Source organism: Engystomops pustulosus, chromosome 3, assembly GCF_040894005.1.
Source record: "Engystomops pustulosus chromosome 3, aEngPut4.maternal, whole genome shotgun sequence".
In the NCBI taxonomy this organism is placed as follows: domain Eukaryota; kingdom Metazoa; phylum Chordata; class Amphibia; order Anura; family Leptodactylidae; genus Engystomops; species Engystomops pustulosus.
This window is the reverse complement of record NC_092413.1, coordinates 33,550,574-33,571,262: the sequence shown is the minus strand read 5'-3', so window position 1 is coordinate 33,571,262 and position 20,689 is coordinate 33,550,574. Positions and strand designations below refer to the sequence as shown.

At 41.2% G+C, this 20,689-nt stretch overlaps 1 protein-coding gene and 1 long non-coding RNA gene across 4 annotated transcripts in view; both read left to right on the top strand.

Moving 5' to 3' along the window:
- LOC140120448 (uncharacterized) overlaps nucleotides 1-4,094 on the top strand; it is a 132,147-nt gene extending 128,053 nt beyond the window's left edge. The window contains exon 3 of the long non-coding RNA XR_011853797.1: nucleotides 3,913-4,094. This is a non-coding gene — a long non-coding RNA (uncharacterized lncRNA). The remainder of the gene's footprint in view (nucleotides 1-3,912) is intronic.
- The window catches only part of MACROD2 (mono-ADP ribosylhydrolase 2), a 1,393,268-nt gene that overhangs the window by 769,650 nt on the left and 602,929 nt on the right, over nucleotides 1-20,689 (top strand). The window lies entirely within an intron of this gene.

The following is a 20,689-nucleotide window of genomic DNA, read 5'->3' as shown; positions in this document are numbered from 1 at the left end:
CCCGTGAACCCTCTTCGTACTCCCACATGCGCAGCAAGACGTAAGGTTACGTCTTATTGCGCTATGGGGTTAAGCTCCAAACACAAGCAGGAATAGGACCCTCTCAGGCTTTTGGCTCGCACTAAGTGTCGTAGAACATCCTCCATTCTTTAGTGTGTCCAGTCGGGTGCTGAGGCCCCCACACTGCGGGCCCCTGAGCAGCTGCTATGGCTGCCACTGCTCTAGTTACGCCCCTGAATGAGACCCAAAGTAAGTAGAGAAAGAAGTACTTCAATATGTAAGTTATATACATAGTCTTGTCTTTACTTACTATTAAAATTAAAGTCACCGTTTAAGACCCATCTCTGAAAACATAGTTTTGTAATATACCGTGAAATATCTACTGATGATCCTCTAACACTCTATACACACAAGCCAAGATTCGTTCAGGTATCCGACCCTCTGTACTCGTTCCAGTATGACCATATGGCCATAAATACTGGAGAATAACCAAAATGTCTTCTGTAATCACCACATGACCCGATTCCTTTTATTTATTCGGTTAATATACTCCAAGGGCTGGCGACTATTTCATAAGACCGCAGTGTCTGTCCTCGTGTGGCCCGTACTGCATGGCAACTTTTCTAACTAAAGATGCCACACAGAACATTCTTTAATAAATGTTTTTTATTGCTTCAGAACTCAAATATCAAGTAAAGATGAAAAGAATGCTGTCGCCTTTCCATTCGCTTGGTTATTTATAGACGAGGCAAAGTTGAAAGACAAGGACACCCATGCAATGTGCTCAGTCCACTTGGGTGTCTAGTGCAGTACAACTTTAATAAATTCCCAATTCAATTATTTTTAATAATCTAAGTGATTTAGAAGTCTTTATTTTCTGGGGTATTTTTCCAATATGTATAAATCTGTATTACATTGTGCAATGTGGGGCATTTTTTTTGCATGCTAATTACAATTGTTTTTTTGTCTTTTAAGCGAGAAAATAAGTGTTTAGTTCTGTAAAGCAATAGATGAAATTGTTATTGATGTAAAAGGCATCAATGACACATTTGCTGCATCTCCCGCTAATAATTAGTGGGATTTCTGTCCTGTTGTGTTATCATGCTGTTATCACAACATTGTTTGCATAAAATAATAATTTTGTTGAGATTGGTAAAGTCAATGAATAATATTGGTTTTGCAGTGTATTTTATTTAAAGTGGAACATCGACACAAAATCAAATAAAACTATACAAACTATTAGGCAGGTAGATAAGTGACCTTAAAGGGACCTGTCAGCAGAAATTGACCTAATAAACCACTACCAATATGTTGCTAAGCAGCTAAACACCTTCCAGATTTTGTTTCTGTCATGACCCAGTAAGGTGGCATTATCCAAAACATCATTTTTGAAGTAAGATATAAATTGGTTCTATAAAGTCAATGAGGTGGAGATTTTAACACTGCAGTCAAGCTCTCCCTTCCTCAGAAAGCCCCCTTCTGTGTATAATTGAAGGTCCTGCATCCAGAGACATCATTAACCAGATCTTCTGAAGTCAGACGCACAATGTCAATCACGGAGGAGGAGGTGTTCACTGCTCTCCACCTTGACTTCAGTGTGAAACTCTCCGCCTCCTTGACTTTATACAACCAATTTACATCTCACTTCGAAGTTGATTTTATGGATGGTGCCACAATACTGGGCCATGAAAGAAACAAAACTAAAAGGTGTTGTGCTGTTTGACAGCATACTGGAAGTGGTTTGTTAGGCCAATTGCTGATGACAGTTTCCCTTTAAATTGGCCCAGATATATAAAAACGTGTGCTATCTGCCTGCAGTTTACCACACTAATGTGCATTTTGCGTCACATTTTTCGGTGCACTTTGTTTCATGCTGTTGTGACAAAATTGTGTTGCATCAAAGTAATAACTGTGGCACAAACTAGGAACACACTCAACCATGCCCCTTAAGGTCAACAAGGGAACTGGGGAAGACACAACAATATATCTTGACCATTATTGTATTCCGTTCTGCTCTTACTGCTCCTCTTTCTCTGTTGCGCTACCACTCCAGGTTTTTCCTAGGATGACTGCTGACTGATTTTGGGAGGATCGTCGACACCAGATGATGTCACAAGGATCTTCTGCTTGTCAGGGACAAAACAGTAATTACAGCATTCTCTGATGCAGGACATACTTAAAGCACATCTACCACCAGGAGGAAAGACTGTATAAAAATGAGTCTGTGGGATTACAGGCTCCATTAACACCTATGGAGCCAAGAGTCCCTCAGGCTCATTTGCATACAGTCCTTCATTCTGGAGAGGTAGATGCCCTTTAATGTAAGAGGAGAAGCGCAGAGCCAAGCATAGAATAGACAGAGCTTCATTATCATAATTTTATTTTAAAAAAAATTCAGCAAAACCACTCAGCTCAGGGATTAAACAATATATGTTTCTGCATCAGTGTAGCAACAGCTTTATCAGAGTATGTTTGCTTCACAATTCATCAAAACAAATAGTAGATTTCCTTTAAGGGGAGGTGTTATTTGGCAAAAAGAAAACTGTAAAAACAGAGCTGAGAAAATGGTGTAAATTTGTCAAAATTCCTGCTTCCCAGTTAATGGCATGGAATATAAATGACTATTATAGGAATGGATCTTAAAAAATAAGGAGTAAAAATGGAAACGAAAAAACAAAAATGGCTTGGCCCTTACAGGGTTAAAGTAGAAAGCTTCTCTGTCCTTTTTTTTTCTTATGTTTTCTCTGGCAGTGGGCAGTGCATCAAAAATTCATGTCAACTCTGTACACAGCGGATACATATGTCAAGGAAGCTAAAATTTAACTCTAAAAGCAGAAGAGACAGAAAGATTTTTATTTCATAATTGATTGATGCAGTTTTAGTTAATAGTTTTAGTTACACATTTAAACATCATTTTGTACTCGGGTTGTGTTCGGGTTCTCTGTTTGATTTTCTAAAAAAAAAAAAAACTTAAATATTTAAAATACAAAATTATTTAAATAGTTTTATTTAAAAAGTTTTTTTGGGTGCAAATTTTCTTAAAGGAACACTACAGTCAAAGCTGATTCTTTGAGTTATACCTTTTGCAGGTCCTGAAGCGAGGAGCAAGACTGTAGGTTGTAGCAAGGTTCTAGGAATACAGTGAAAAGGAGTCCTGCTCCTGCCTTCATGTATTATTCAATAAATTAGCTTTGACTGGAGTGTTCCTTTAAAAATGAAAGTTCTAGAATAAGCAACTCAAAGTTTTTAGTGGCCCACATAGCTAACAGTCTTCTCTACTACACTTGATTGTTTGTAGTTTTCTCCTGGGTAAATTAGTATTCTTTTCTAGTTGTTAATTTTAGCCTCCCTGCGCTGATGGTGTTTTGTTTTTTTTTTTTTTGCAGATGGTTCATATTACTGTCAGCGCTATATTATCATTGATAATATATTAATGTCATAGGCTGACATCAGGGTTGACGGGTACAGTATATAATTAGTCTGCAGTAACTTGATACATTCACTTTTATCTTGCAGACCTTCAAAGTCTAGTAAATTAGATCTAAGTGCTTTAACTGTATAATATCCAGAGGTATATTTGTTATTGGAAGTGTTTCTAAAGTGCATATAATATATTCCGTATATAGTCGTGTACAAGCTGAGTTTTTCAGAACAATTTTGTTTCTGAGTGGAAAAAAAGAGTTTGTTAATCAGCTACCTACTCCTGCCAGATGCTGCAAGAGCTGGCAGACATCATCGGTAGGGGAGGGCTGAAAGATGCAGCATGCGGGTTGCAAGTGCTGTACAGTGTGCAGTTGGAACTTGAAGGGTGACACCCATGGAGTCCTTGAGGCTCATTTACATAAATGTTAATCTTTTTTTATAACAAAGAAACACTCGGCTATTTTTTTTTTACCTCACTATTCTATGTAGGAGACTTCTGCAACTACAGAGACCACTGTCACATGACCTTCCCCTCCTCCCTACAGAGTGAGCAGGGAGAAGCAGCCACCATATCGCTAAAAACAAATTTACAGATTCACACAAGATATAAGAACAGACAGAAGACACTGCTACAGCAGGCCAGGCTAAACTGTGGAGGATAGCAAAGAAACTGCTGCATATAGGTAATAAAGATAATAGGCAAAGTTGTTCTACATCGCAAGAGAGATTGATTTGTCCTTCTGCTGTCTGTCTTTGACACCCGGGTATTAACTTAAATATTTATTTTAATTAAAATATAATGCACACCGTTGGGGTCCGATCTTCTGATGGCACCCTCTCAGCTGTGCAATATCTTTAGCAGGTGGGCCCTGCCTCCAGGGCTGCGCATGCTCAGTGTGTTACCGTATATACTCGAGTATAAGCCGAGACCCCTAATTGACTCGAGTATAAGCTGAGGGTGGGAAATGGATTGGTCACAGACCCCCCCAGTATATAGCCAGTCTGCCCCCAGTAGTATACAGCCACCCCAGCCTGCCCCCAGTAGTATACAGCCACCCCAGCCTGCCCCTAATAGTATACAGCCTGCCCCTAATAGTATACAGCCTGCCCCTAATAGTATACAGCCTGCCCCTAATAGTATACAGCCTGCCCCTAATAGTATACAGCCTGCCCCTAATAGTATACAGCCTGCCCCTAATAGTATACAACCTGCCCCCAGTAGTATACAGCACTGCCCCCAGTAGTATACAGCACTGCCCCCAGTAGTATACAGCACTGCCCCCAGTAGTATACAGCCTGCCCCCAGTAGTATACAGCCTGCCCCCAGTAGTATACAGCCTGCCCCCAGTAGTATACAGCCTGCCCCCAGTAGTATACAGCCTGCCCCCAGTAGTATACAGCCTGCCCCCAGTAGTATACAGCACTGCCCCCAGTAGTATACAGCCTGCCCCCAGTAGTATACAGCCTGCCCCCAGTAGTATACAGCCTACCCCCAGTAGTATACAGCACTGCCCCCAGTAGTATACAGCACTGCCCCCAGTAGTATACAGCACTGCCCAGCCTGCCCCCAGTAGTATACAGCCTGCCCCCAGTAGTATACAGCCTGCCCCCAGTAGTATACCCCTAATTGACTCGAGTATAAGCTGAGGGTGGGAAATGGATTGGTCACCGACCCCCCCAGTATATAGCCAGTCTGCCCCCAGTAGTATACAGCCACCCCAGCCTGCCCCCAGTAGTATACAGCCACCCCAGCCTGCCCCTAATAGTATACAGCCTGCCCCTAATAGTATACAGCCTGCCCCTAATAGTATACAGCCCCAGTATATAGCCAGTCTGCCCCCAGTAGTATACAGCCACCCCAGCCTGCCCCCAGTAGTATACAGCCACCCCAGCCTGCCCCTAATAGTATACAGCCTGCCCCTAATAGTATACAGCCTGCCCCTAATAGTATACAGCCTGCCCCTAATAGTATACAGCCTGCCCCTAATAGTATACAGCCTGCCCCTAATAGTATACAACCTGCCCCCAATAGTATACAACCTGCCCCCAGTAGTATACAGCACTGCCCCCAGTAGTATACAGCACTGCCCCCAGTAGTATACAGCACTGCCCCCAGTAGTATACAGCCTGCCCCCAGTAGTATACAGCCTGCCCCCAGTAGTATACAGCCTGCCCCCAGTAGTATACAGCCTACCCCCAGTAGTATACAGCCTACCGCCAGTAGTATACAGCACTGCCCCCAGTAGTATACAGCACTGCCCCCAGTAGTATACAGCACTGCCCAGCCTGCCCCCAGTAGTATACAGCCTGCCCCCAGTAGTATACAGCCTGCCCCCAGTAGTATACAGCACTGCCCCCAGTAGTATACAGCAGTGCCCAGCCTGCCCCCAGTAGTATACAGCAGTGCCCAGCCTGCCCCCAGTAGTATACAGCAGTGCCCAGCCTGCCCCCAGTAGTATACAGCCTGCCCCCAGTAGTATACAGCACTGCCCCCAGTAGTATACAGCACTGCCCCCAGTAGTATACAGCACTGCCCCCAGTAGTATACAGCACTGCCCCCAGTAGTATACAGCCTGCCCCCAGTAGTATACAGCCTGCCCCCAGTAGTATACAGCCTACCCCCAGTAGTATACAGCACTGCCCCCAGTAGTATACAGCACTGCCCCCAGTAGTATACAGCACTGCCCAGCCTGCCCCCAGTAGTATACAGCCTGTCCCCAGTAGTATACAGCCTGTCCCCAGTAGTATACAGCCTGCCCCCAGTAGTATACAGCCTGCCCCCAGTAGTATACAGCCTGCCCCCAGTAGTATACAGCACTGCCCCCAGTAGTATACAGCAGTGCCCAGCCTGCCCCCAGTAGTATACAGCAGTGCTCAGCCTGCCCCCAGTAGTATACAGCCTGCCCCCAGTAGTATACAGCACTGCCCCCAGTAGTATACAGCAGTGCCCAGCCTGCCCTCAGTAGTATACAGCCGTGCCCAGCCTGCCCCCAGTAGTATACAGCCGTGCCCAGCCTGCCCCCAGTAGTATACAGCAGTGCCCAGCCTGCCCCCAGTAGTATACAGCAGTGCCCAGCCTGCCCCCAGTAGTATACAGCAGTGCCCAGCCTGCCCCCAGTAGTATACAGCAGTGCCCACCCTGCGCCCAGTAGTATACAGCACTGCCCAGCCTGCCCCCAGTAGTATACAGCAGTGCCCAGCCTGCACCCAGTAGTAAAATAAGCTTATATACTCACCCTCCGGTGGCCCCGATGTAAAGCGCTGCTCCCCCGAGGTCCGCGGCCGTCTTCTGTATATCGCGCTGGGCGCCGCCATTGCTCTCTCCCGGGCGCGCTGCTGACGTCATACTAGGCGCCTCCCGGGAGAGAGCAATGGCGGCGCCCAGCACGATGTATAGAAGGCAGTAGACGGGCGCGGAAGTAGAAGAGGACCCGCGCGGACATCGGGGCCACCGGAGGGTGAGTATATAAGTTTATTATTTTTTAAGTATTTTTTAAGTGACTTGTGACTCCTGTATAAGCAGAGGGGACGTTTTTCAGCACATTTTTTGTGCTGAAAAACTCTGCTTATACACGAGTATATACGGTACATTACACAGTGCAATGCATTTGTATTAAATCAATGCAAGCTTTAACAATTGATCGGAGGATCGCTTGTTGAAGCCAACCTATGAGGAAAAGAAAAGTTTAAAACAGTTAAAGTTTTTTAATAAAATGATTAATAGAAAAGTCTTGTTAACGCCAACATTCCCTATACACGTGTAATAAAGTACAAAAATACACCAAATCACAAAAAAACACTGTAAGAACCTGTTCAATAATTTGGAAGTATTATTGGACCCACTGAGGGAAAAACCTGAAAATCTTGCCAGAAATGTTTCACATAAAATCCCTTTACAAAAATGTTCCAAAAAGTGATCAAAAAAATTGTGTGCACCAAAATGGTACCACTGAAAAGAACAACCCAACACGTAAAAATAAGACCTGAACCAGAAAAATACAAAAGTTAAGTCTCTGAAAAGATGGCAATACTAAAACAAATAAGATTTTCTCTATATTAGTTTTTTTTTGGAAATATTGTAAAAAAAAAATATAAATAACTACCATATATACTCAAGTATAAGCCTAGTTTTTCAGCACAAAAAAATGTGCTGAAAACCCAAACTCGGCTTATACTCGAGTAAAAAATATATAGGTTTTACCAGGTTTTTGTGGTAAAATTAGGGGCCTCTGCTTATACTTGGGTCGGCTTATACTCGAGTATATACGGTATATAAATAACTGTAATCGTACGGATCCTTAGAATAAAGATAACATTATTTTTATGGTATGGTGAACAGCTCCCAAAAATCCTAAATAAAGTTGATGATTTTCTTTTCCACCATACATTCAAGAGTTAATAAAATGGCATTAATAAGCTAAAGACCCACTTAAATGAAGTATTTTTAATGTGCATCCTGTAATAATCCTGCAAGATTGATTGATTTATTTGTCAATCGCTAATGGTCAAATGGCTATGCAATGAAGATCTTATGTTTGACCCATTTAGAGTCTGTATACAGGCAGTCCCGGGGTTACATACAAGATAGGTTCCATAGGTTTGTTCTTAAGTTGAATTTGTATGTAATTTGAAGCTGTATATTTTATAAATGTAGCTCCAGACAAAAAAAAATTTTTCCCCAGTGACAATTGGAGTTTCAACATTTTTTGCTGTAATTGGACCAAATATTATCAATAAAGCTTCATTACAGACACCTTACAGCTGATCATTGCAGTCTGGGACTATAATAAATGATCCAGAGAGCTTCATTAGACATCACATTGGGCAGGGGGGTCCGTCTTTAACTAGGGGTCATCTGTAAGTCTGGTTTTCTTAAGTAGAGGACCGCCTGTACTACTACATTGCCTACTGTGATTTGGACCAACCATTTTGTATAAATCAATGCAACATAACACTATAAAAATAACAAAAAATACTACTAACAATTATATACAAGAGACAGAAAAAACTCATAGATTGAAGACAGTCTTGTAGAGATTTTCCATTTAATGTAAATACAACGTTTACGATTGTATAAGTAATTTCACGTTTCCGCGTCTTGTCATATTATTTCTAAGGTTCAGTTATTCCAGGTAACATTTTGCTCGATGGTTTCAATTATCTGCCGTGGAAAGTTTAAGTGTCCCTTCTGATATCGGTGAAAGTGTTTACACAGGAATCGGCTGTAAATGTAAATTGCATACATCCAGATGTTATCTGCCCTGATAGCAGGCTTTGTTTACCTTGGCAGAGACGTATATGGCAGATTGCTACTTTCCTTATAAAAACAATATCTCATTGTAATGATAGATCCACATAATATCTTTTTCACGTAATAAAGTAAACTCTTGTCATATGGATCTCTAGATACATCCTGTCTCAGGATCATGCATGGAGCTTCATGGAATGTTCAGTGCATCAAATACTATATGCTGTATATCTGATTTACATTTTAGAATTATTTTTAGGTAATTAAAAATATTAAGTAAATAGCCACTTTACCTTTTGCTGCTAATTTCGCAAATTCAGAAAGTGTAAGTATAAGGAGTGTTCGGATTTACGCTCAAAGACGTTGCCCTGTTGTAACATCTCCTTGATGTTAAAGGGTTTCCAAAATCGATGAGGGGATCTGTTTGGGTTCACAGTCTTAAACAAAAATTTGAATAAAAACTGAACTTGACATGAACAGTCACTGGGTGTTACTACTTTCTTTCGGTGGGATCTTATTGCCTACTGGGCATGGGTTTTGCCATTTCACCTTGGATAATTCCTCCCTGGCGGTATTGTACAGAGTTAACACCCACAATCTGTCCAGCGATTGAAGACATCAGAGAGTGGCGATACATGGGAAAATGGTGGATGTGGCTCTGGCATTTAGATGCTGCCATTAGCACTTAAAGAGGGTTTACCGCATAACAAGTGGATAGGGCCAAACGTGCTCATTGTTGGGGATTCAGCGATGACACCCCTACAGATCACTAGAACAGGTGGCCTGATGTACCCTCGTTGGACCCTCTGTCGCTTCCCGAGAATGAGCAGAGCAGTCGGTTGCGCATAACTAGAATAGGACAATTCATCTCTATGGAGCTGAAGGAGATTGCCGAGCGCCCTACTCGGCAATCTCCATTGGCTCCATAGACCCCATTGGACCCCTCGTTCTCAAGATCTTTAGGGGTCACCTCCTGAGATGAGCGGAGCAGTTGGTTGAGCATCGCCAGGCTGCCCCATTCATCTCTATGGAGCTGATGGAGTATGCCGAGCGCCATACTCGACAATCTCCATCAGCTACATAGATACCATGAGACCCCCTGTTCTCATGATCTGTAGGGGGTCTCATCACAGAGACCCCCGTTGAGCTGCAAGTTGTTTAAAGGGTTAACACCTGCAATCTATGGCAGCAATGATCTCTGTTGTTACTAGTGGGGGTGGGCCCAAACGTACAACATGAACCTCTGGCTGAAACCCAGGTTCAGAGAGCAGAACCACAAATTTTCAGCATGAGACTAAACATTATGGATAATTGAAGGGCTACAGATAGTAAGATATCCACCTACCAGCTCAGAGAGGACTGCAAATTCAGAGGTAGATACTGCAGACAGAATCAGGCACAATTATTTACCCGTCCTTGCGAGATCCCCGAGGTGTGTTGTCCGATGATCCTGCACTGCTGCTGCGATTCACAAAGATTGTGTGTCCGATTTCCTGCAGACAGTTTAAATGTTAAATTCCGCGCGTTGTCCGAATCCGTCAGATCGTCCACCGGCCTGCCCCTGATTTGTGTCGCATGAAAGCTGGCGTGATTGCAACACAAAACGATCACGTGCATTGAAAATGCAGCCGCGGGACCGTAGTAAATAAGCCCCAATATCTTCTTGAAAATGAAAAAAATCACTCAAACCAGTGTTGGTCTTAATGTGGAGCTACACTGGTACTGTTGTGCAGACCTCCTCTAAGTTGCATACTATATTGAGGCTGTTGGGTTGGGGTTTGTAGCTATAAAATATAAACCACATTTTTGAGGGAAACCCTAGCTAAAATGCTGATCAGTGACCACATTTTTGTTAGTCTCTAATTAAGATGATTAAGGTGAGTTGGTTAGAGGTGACTCTCCAATTCACATTGGGGGTGGGTTGAGCATCCATTACATGTCCGTTGTGTGTTGTCCGTTGTGTGTCTGCTGTGTACATGAACTCCGAGGGATTGCGATTTCTCTTGTTCTACTAAACATTGTATTACAGGCATTCAATATTCATTAAATGCATAGAGCAAGGTTTCACATTTACATCTGCAAGAGCCGAGTCCTTGACCCGGCCACTGTATTTTTTCTGTTCCCAGGGTCAGCAATTATTTGTCTCTCCTGGTCACAAGAACCACTGCAGGCTTCACGAGCGAGTCTGTCATAATGAGAAGACTGTGTAATTATTTCCACTGCCATTACGAGAATAATGAGAGCCGCTGCTCGTAGAGTGCTGGCTACTTTACTACCGATGACTTCCGAGTTCACCTTGTTTACCACCGCACTGTGTAGTCCTGCGAGAGCGGCTGAGGCTGACGGACGATTCGTGATTGCGCTCTCCTGTGCCAACTATATATATGTTCTACTCTTCTTAGGCTTTATGTGAATGTTATACTTGTGTGACGTTGTGGTTTTATTATTAACTCCCAATTATAACTTATTTTTTTGCTAAATGATTTAAGATGACTGAATTTTATTTTATTTTTTATTGAGTCTTTAGTAAGAAGAATATTTTGTGGTATGGTACAAGTAGAAACTACTTTATGAAATCGTATCTAAAATAGTGATAACCCCAAGGACTTCAGAGAGTTCTGCATTTACTGGCCTGTTCGTTCAGTCCAGTGGTTTTAGTTTTGGTCTGGTAAATCCTGCAAGCCCACAGAGCGAATTTGTCAGACCAAACTCGCTTGTATCCAACAACCGTAGATATGTGATCATTTATTTGATTGTTTGTCCTCCATGAAGTTTATAGGCCATGGAGCACATAAGGGGTTGCAAGTTGTGGTAATCACTTTAAAGGGATAACTTAAAGAAAATCTACCATCAAAATCAGGGATGATGAACCAGGGACACTTACTCATAGATGTAGGTGACACTGGTCATCTGCTTCCTTCTAAAATCAACTTACCTGTTGCGTGAGCCCTTCCAAGCTCTGGTTTTACAGGCTGTTTACTTTATTTATATAGCGCTCACAGGTTACGCATAGCTACACATAGCTTTCCAAATCATTCCCTGTCCTCATGGGGCTTACAATCTAATCAACCTACCAGTATATTTTGTGGGAGGAAACCAGAGGACTTGGAGGAAACCCATACAAAAATGGAGACAACATGCAAACTGCTTTACAGATGTTTTAATGTATGGGACTTAAACCCAGGTCCCCATCACTGCAAGGCTGTAGTGCTAACCACTGAGCCACCGCAAGCCACCGTGCTGCCCTTCTTTAATGTTTACTTTGGTCAATGTGGCTTTTTATACAATGAGATGTTCACTATTGAGCTTTAATTTGTTGTGGAACCTGTTTTGAATTCTCCTGCATCGCCACCATAGGAAAAATGGAGCATTACTTAGTAACAATCTGAATCAATGACTTGTCTTTACATTGTGCATAGTTGTAGATACTAATAGTCCCCATTTTAGAATATTATAGGAGTTGAGGGAAGTTTGTTTTAGCCATACATTTTTCCTATAACAAACTATGCAGGGTAAAGGCAGAATTACATATGAAAGGAAGCCATTCATATAAAGTTCTTGCAGACAGGGTTTGGTTTGGGGAATTTTTGAAGGAGGATTGGTCACCTCTAACCTATAAAATTTCACGTAGGAAGTACAGTGCATGTTGTGAGTCCTCCTGAAAATGATTTAATAAATTAGCAAAATCGTTTTCATCGACATGGTCTTTTCCCTATGTCGTACTGTACAGAAAATCTTTGCTTTCACAAAGGAAATGGTAACACCCAATTGCAATGTATTTGAAAATTTAGGCAATACTTATAGTGTACTAATAAAATGAATGAGATGGAGACAGGCTTTTAGTTTGAGATCACCCATTACCATTATCATTATAATTGTCTCGTAGGCTTTGACTAAAACTTGTATGCTTTAACTAATACTCGTCTTGTAGGCTTCAGCTAATACTCGTCTTGTACGCTTTGACTAATACTCGGCTTTTATGCTTTGACTAATACTCGGCTTTTAGGCTTCGTCTAATACTTGTCTCGTACGCTTTGAGTAGTGCTCGTCTCGTATGCTTTGAGTAATGCACGTCTTGTACGCTTTGACTAATACTCGTCTTGTAGGGTTTGCCTAATACTTGTCTCGTAGGCATCAACTAATAATAATCTTGCAAACATCGACTAATACTCATCTTGTAGGCTTCGACTAATACTCGTCTCGTAGGCTTTGGCTATGGTTACTGTTGTAAAATGGTTAATGCATGGCAAGTATGGTGCGTTCGCAATAATGGAGGTACATTTATATGTTAGTACACAGTTGTGAGCTGCTGCATAGATAGTTTGGGTAATTGTTTTATAAAAATAGATTATTATATTTGATAATATTGTATTATATTTAATGTAGCATAATGCTGCATTTTGAGATGCATTCTCTTTTATCGCCGCCATTGTTTTTCACACCATTTCTTATCCAAGACTTCATTAAGCGTCGTAACTTATCATTTGCACATCAAACAGATGCATTAGTATTTTGGCTTTTTTGTCCTTATACGTGGAATTTTTCATTAGCAGGCTGAAACAAACAAGGCAGCAGCTTGTTATATTTGAAGAGATTAAACACGACTTAACGCATCCATTGAAGGATAGATAGAGGCAGAATCGTGTGTTGTAGTTAGAAGCAAAAGCCGGGCTTAGACCTTTCATCGTGATTGATGAAACTGGTCTCTTCCCATACAACATGTTTGGTTGTAATGAATCCTGGGCTGGAGAATTAACGTTACTGCATCGTGTCAAGTCACCGCTTGCACTGAAAGCGCCATCTTCTACAAGGTATCAAATGCTTGATATATTTAATACTCCAGTAAAACCTCCCAGTTTATTGTTTTGTAATAGTTCTGTCTTGGGACTAAATGGGAACATTTATGGTACAGTAAAGCTATAAAGTAAATTGAAATGCGCTTAGCAAATGTGTACCGGGCCCATTATGTAGTTTCTCTATACTATTAGATTTGTTGGTAAGCAGACATCTCGCTCTCATTGTTTGCGTATCCTATAAAAAAAAAATAAAAAAAAAGCAGGCAAATTATATCAACGGAAGCTACCGGGGGATGTGGAATAATGATAATGGGTATTTTTAGTCTGTACTGTGTATTGCCAGGTGAAATGATGATAATTATGCATTTTTTAGGCTTTGGCAATAATCACATATTCTGAGAAAATAAAGCATTTTGATGAGATGTGAATCACAAATAGCCTTGTTTTCGGTGGAATTTACAGTATGAGATCATAATCTGATTATTCAGATGGAAGGAAAAGCAAGAATTACTCTGGTATGAACAGTGCCCAACCTATAGCACTGTTCATGCTATGTTTACAGTGCACAGTTAGAAGTATACTTACAATGTATATGTCAGATTATTGGGGATCTATAAAATGAACCCTGAAAACATAGTTCAGTTTTAGTCTAAGGCCCATGGACATGTGTTTCTCAATCTCCGGTCCATTGTATACAGCCCAAGTGTCATCATTGTGTGAACTCTATGTTCAACTAGGAAGGGTCTGACAGACCCCTGAGGAAGTCGCCGATAGCGACGATACGCGTGGGGAACCTCCCACCCCTATCAACTTTTAGGTGTTAGAATGGGCATTGTCACTTTTGTTTGACCACTGTTTCTCCCGGGTGTTGGGCCGCATTGGAGCCCAGCCCAGCTTGTCTTGAGGTGTAGTTGACAATCAGCACTTTTTTGCACTTGCACTTTATCTGTTGTTGTTTACATTTTTGCCTCGTCATATTGACAGCTGTGGGGGGGTTTTGGCAGACAGGAATTTATTGCTTGCGAAAATATGTATTCATTTGTATTGTGTTTTGTGGTCAACAATATTGATACAGAATAGGATGTTTATCCTTGGTACCTTGTATACGCCTCTATACCTATTGTTAGGGGTGGTGGGTGGACTGGAGCCACTGTGCTTCGTCCATCCAGTGTGTTTTTTTGTGTACTTATGTACTTTTAATTGATTTTAACTCTTGTGTAGTTGTAAGTTTATGGATTAATAAAGATTACTTTATACCTCATTTTCGGTCCATTATAGCACACTTCTTTTTTTTCTTCTAATTTCTAGTTGCTCAATTGCTACTGTGTGGACCAGTGAATACTAGAGCTGTGCACGCCCCAATAGTATGTTTGGTACCTTCAGGAAACCTATTGATATGATGCAGAATTAAAACCATAACGGTATGTCTATTCCAGAAGGAACAGATTCCCAACTGTAGACAGCTCTGTTTCGACCTGGTTGAGTCTCTTCAGTACAGTCTAGGGACCTGGAGTGAGAGGCTTTTGACTAGGGTTGGGAAGTAAGAGTTCTCCTTACGTAAAGTTTGCCAATTAAGGCCGCCTTGTAAGCGTGTGGAGACTTAAAGCCATTGATGCTCCACTAGGGGATTCTGGGAAAATATGCAAATACATTTTCCAGGATGGGGTAAGGAATACCACGCCTTCAGGAAGCATGGAAAACTTATTTGCACGTTTACTCCCTAGTGGAGCATCAACGGCTATAAGTCTTCACATGCCTACAAGGCTGCCTTAATTGGCAAACTCGCTGTAAGGAGAGCCTCTTGCACAACCAAACCAGTTCCCTACGCTGTACTGAAGAGACCCAACCGGGTTGAAACAGTGCTGTTTACAGCTTGGAATCTGTTCCTTCTGGAATAGATGTACTTGTTTGGTTTTAATCCCACAGCATGCCATTATGCTTCCTGAAGGTAATGCTTGATGTCAAGGGAGCTGCCTTACAAGGTAGCTAAAACAAGTGTGGTTTTCCTTATCGCATCCTGGAAAACTTATTTGCATATTTTCCCAGAATACCCTAGTGAAGTGTCAATGGCTATAAGTCTCCACACGCCTGCAAGGCGGCCTTAACTGGCAAACTCTCCGTAATGAGAACTATTACACCCCGACCCTATATGATGATTTAACAGGGAGCACATGGACAAAATCACTGGTTGTTTGCCAAATCAGTTTTTGGGTTTTATGGTCTTAAAAAGACAAACTTACCAGTCAACGATGCACATTTCGAATGCATTCGTCCAATGTGTTAAATTAGTGACAATAGGAAGTACACTGTGCCACAAAAAATAACCCTCATATGGTTCTCTAAATAAAAACAAAATACAATTCATATGACTTTTGATAAGTGAGGAGCAAAGACTGAAACACATAAATGGAATTAGGGGAATGTAGGTTCTTTTGCATGGTTTTTACTTCTCTCCTTACTTAGCTTCTTCTCTGTTGTGTTTGTTAATGTAAGGACAGAATGAAACTGAAATCATTCAACTCCCTGGAGGCGTAAAGTTTTGTCCTTCATCCTTTGAATAGAAGACATTGTTAACAGTTATTATCGGACTACAATAATACTTTGTGCTCTCATGGTATACTTTACTTTGTTAATCATTGTATGGTTTCTTACTCACCCCTCATGTTGATGTTATTGATTATTTTTGCATATAGGAAGACCTTGGAGTGATGTACTGCATAGCAGTGATGAGAAGATTCACCGCGCTTCATCCAGCAATAAAAATTTGCTTCTAGAAATAATAGCTGTCAGAGCCTCGAGCGGCTATTTGGGATGTATTTATATATTTTTGGTGATCATTATTTCCTCTTGTGTCTCGGAGTGCGTTAGGGAGGGCGTTTCTCTCTGTTTTTGATGCCTGTGCTAGAGACATTCTGCATTTTAAGTTGAGAACAATACAGTTGGATTTCCATTGTTATCTTCCATTCAAAAGCTATCATCCTACTGTGCTAATTTAGTATAGCTAATTGCTGCTGGTTAAATAGTCCATACTTTCAGAAAGTATTTAGATTCGGGTTTTCATTTGTTTGATACCATGTTGAAAAAGATGTGAAAAATTTAACCTGTGAGAAGCAATATAAATACCTACAGAGAATGTTTATGCAGATTTGTTAAACTTTGCCATCTATTGATCTCAATACATGGCCAACTGTAGCTTTTTATTGAAAGTAAATAAAACGTAAGCTATATGCAAATATGTTACCATATTTGGACATAAATGTCCATAAATGATTACACAATAAAGATCATTTTTAACCCCCTTAAAACTTTACTCCGTTCTGGCTCCTATAACTCAGTGATGGTCAGTGTAAGATTCCAGAGTGTGGACGGGGACTCTCTAAGCAGACACTTCATGATGCTGTATGGTAACAATGTGCTTAGAATATCAGGGACCCGGGTTTATTTACACTTTAACTTAGCTTCTGAACATTCTACTAGTATTTGACACGTAGAAAAAAATAGATGAGACAGATTAGACACATGAGAGGGATATAAGACACAATGACAGTGTCAGCCCTGCTATCTCATTTAATCAATAAAACACAGAGTCAGTTCTTCTATATTCCTCCCTCCTGGATAAAAACCTTATCTGTTTGTAGAGTAAGTCTCTTCACACTGCTGCTTGCCTGCAGGAAGTGCCTATGTCTGATCTAGTCTTATAATGCAGGAGGTAGGGGCAGGAGGCAGAAAGCACTGCAACTGTGCAAACAAGAGAAGCTATTCATCCGACCATAGTCAGAGGATTCACGGTCATATCCAGGGTCAAACAAAATTGTGTACATTTAGACTGATAGAGACAGGTTGGAATTATATCTGTGAAATGCTGTATTTTTTGTTAATAACAGTGAATTAGAGAATGTGTTATTATCTTGTTATCCTGAGTATATTGAAGAAAATTGTCTTTGTGGGAATACCCCTTTAAAGGACATCTACTATCTGTTTTGCTGATGGTAGATGGGTACTACTAAGAGGAACAATGCTCCTCTGGACTTTTTAGTATAATATACCCCATGATTGAGGCAATGTAGAGTTATAAACATTATGCTATTTAGTCTGTGGCGCTTTGGCTTTGTCACCGGAGCACTTTGTGTTATAATTTGTTTATTCACCCGTATGACTCTACTCTGGCCGTCCACAGTGCATAGAGCAGGCATCTGCTGTGACTTGTATCGTAATAGGGGAGTGAATAAATAAAAAGACAGGTTACTCTGAGGCACTCCAATGACTCCAGACCAATTAGCATTATTTTGTATAACTTTATATTTCCACAGTTGTGGCATATAGAGTTAGAATAAAAGAAGTCCTGAGGAGCATAGTTCCTCAGGAACATAAAATCTAGGATATGTCTACCATCAGTAAAACTGAAGATTGGCTGTAGAAAATGGATGTCTACTGCTGATGTTGACTCCTCCTCCTGTGTACAGAGGATTGGGAAGTACAGAAGGACATATTCCTGTGTACAAGCTTTTATTTCCTCTGCTGTATGTATAGTTGAATCCCATCAAGCCAAAGTGTGACCCCACCAATAAAATAGCCGGCTTGCATAAGGTGATATGGTGATAGATCATCATCGGGGCTTGCTCCAGGTTTTCGTGGGCCCCTGGGTGACAGAGCCTTAGTGGGCCCCTTTGTGGGCCGCCCTTCAGTGGCCACACTGCCCTCCCTTCCCGATGAGCGCAGCATAGAGGCAGAAAAGATGGTGATCATTTGTACCAGTGTCTTATAGCGACACTGGTACAATTGATCCAGGGGCCTAAGTGGGCCCCTCCAGCACCCCGGGGCCCTGGCACTTGCCCGGGTTGGCCGGGTGCTGGCACCGGGCCTGATCATCATAGCATTGTGTATTTTTGCAACATACATACAATACCATTCATACACATACACACGCCCAATACCCCAGATGCCAGGGCCACCTTACACTTTAGGCCCCATAACAGCTGATTTTATCAAAGTGCAGTGTATTTTGACTTTTTTAGATCCACATTATGTCCCTTTCTTGTGCTTTGTTAAGAATAGGGACATACTGGGAATGTAAAACATTATGTAAAAATGATATGGGTATAGTCACAAAGGGGTTTAAAGAGGTCGACAACTGAAATAAAACTGTAACAGGGTAAAGAACGGAACATAATAGGGTCACTTATAGCATACTTAGCCTGATAAACTAATAATATGTGAGTGGTTATGACTAAGGGCTCATGTAGAAAGTAATTTTTGCACAGCCCCTTTCATCCCCTGGAATACAGCAGGACACAGGATGTTACAGGAAGTCCATAGTCCTGCTACTGGGGATCATGAAATTCCTGGCCGCGAACACAAAACCTAATCAGTGTAAGTATAATATCGGTGACTCTATGTAACTCTAGTACTATGTGGAAAATCCATGCCAAAATCTATATTTCAGGCAGATCAGCATTAGTTGGCTTATGTTGTAAATCTGCTGCTTTATTGGCACATGGCTCAACCTCTTTTTTTCAGAAGTCACGCCCTATTCGCATTAAGTTTTGCCCCTTTCCATAAAAGTCATAAACATGTTGAAAAAGCAACAATACTATTTCCCATAATTTGACGCAAAAGATTTTAGACAGTTTTCCAAAATTGTGGTATATTAACTACAACGTAGGACTGAGCTGTTGGATCATAGGGGTCGGCAGTGTTGACCCAGGACACAGAGAAGCGATTTCCTTTTACCAGGCCCAGAACATAGACTTCTGTTAACATGACAGTCACAAAACAGATAATAAAAAATAACACACCCTTTCTAATAGTCTGTCGAGAGAGTTCTCTAAATTCTACATGAACTATTTTTGATTTACGGCCTGAATTACAGTTCATATATATTATTAATTAAGAGCTGTAATAAAAATGTTATGCTGCCAAAACAAAGCATAATTGGCAGACTGTGGAATATAAAAGCAACCGCCACTTTAATTGTTCCAGCTAATTTCTGAATGTGTTTTGCATACAATAGTCACAAAGACTGAATGTTAAAGTTCTCTATATACTCCGCTCCGTGAATTCACACAGCGTCAAGTCTACACATGCACTATGTCATTTCAGGAGAAAATCAAGTGTTGGGAGATTGAACAAAAGGTTAAACACAAGTGAAGGTTCATTTTGTACCTACTGTCTTATATTATACCAGGCCATCAATACCAATGTAACAACACTTTGATCACCTAAAGTTGCTGCTGATGAAAGTAAAATTGCTTTTTTTTTATTATTTCATTATTTTTTGTACTACTGTTATCTTTTAGATTTCAAAGATCTTAGCTCATTTTAGATGTTAAGATGTTCAGTCATTTTTGAACGAGGATATCAAAAAAGTCAAACTTTTAATGAATCACAAGTCCGGAACTTTGCCATGAATGATGCAGGATGCTCTGAAGGAGCTAAAACTAGGGGTATTGATTATTTTATGGATTGCAACTTTAAAGTGGACTTTTCGTTTTGTCGATCAACAATTGGCTACTTTTGGCACCCTTTAAATGATCATACTCCAATGATTCTTGTGTAGTTGGAATTTTCACCATTGCACCATTGCCAAGCCATCAATATCCTTATTTTTGGATCCCTACTATCAGGTGGGTGGTGCCAGGCTGATTGCTAAATCACAGGATTACCCACCTGACAGCCGAGCCTTTAGCGGAGTATGGTTCTAACCACAAAGTATCTTAATTAGGCTTTCTATTATTAGACTGGTAGTCCTGGGCTGAAGCAGGTATCCTGGCATCACCCATCAGAAAGGGGAGATGCTCGGGATTGGTGGAGGAAAGAAAGAGGTGAACTGGAACTTTCTGTTGTCTGAGATGAGCATTGGAACGGCGCCCCCTGCGTTCCATCCAGTATTTATATTTCAGGTCAGTGGGTTTTCCATGCAGTGACTCACACCCATGCTGATATCCATTTTGCTGCTGACTGTGTCAGGTGACTGCGTCCCTGATGCTGCCCCCCAACTTGCTGCAGTTGGTGCTGCCTAAGGCAATAGGTTCAACTCGTCTCATGGCTGCTGCACACCTGTTTATGCCCCAAATCAGTAGAACAATTGTTAAAAAATTCAAAGAGGAGTAATAAGGTGATACGGCCTATTTTATATTATAGTATGTCATTTATGTAATATATCTTTAAGAACAGGTATAATATAAAGAAAAAAAATGTATACACTCACCGGCCACTTTATTAG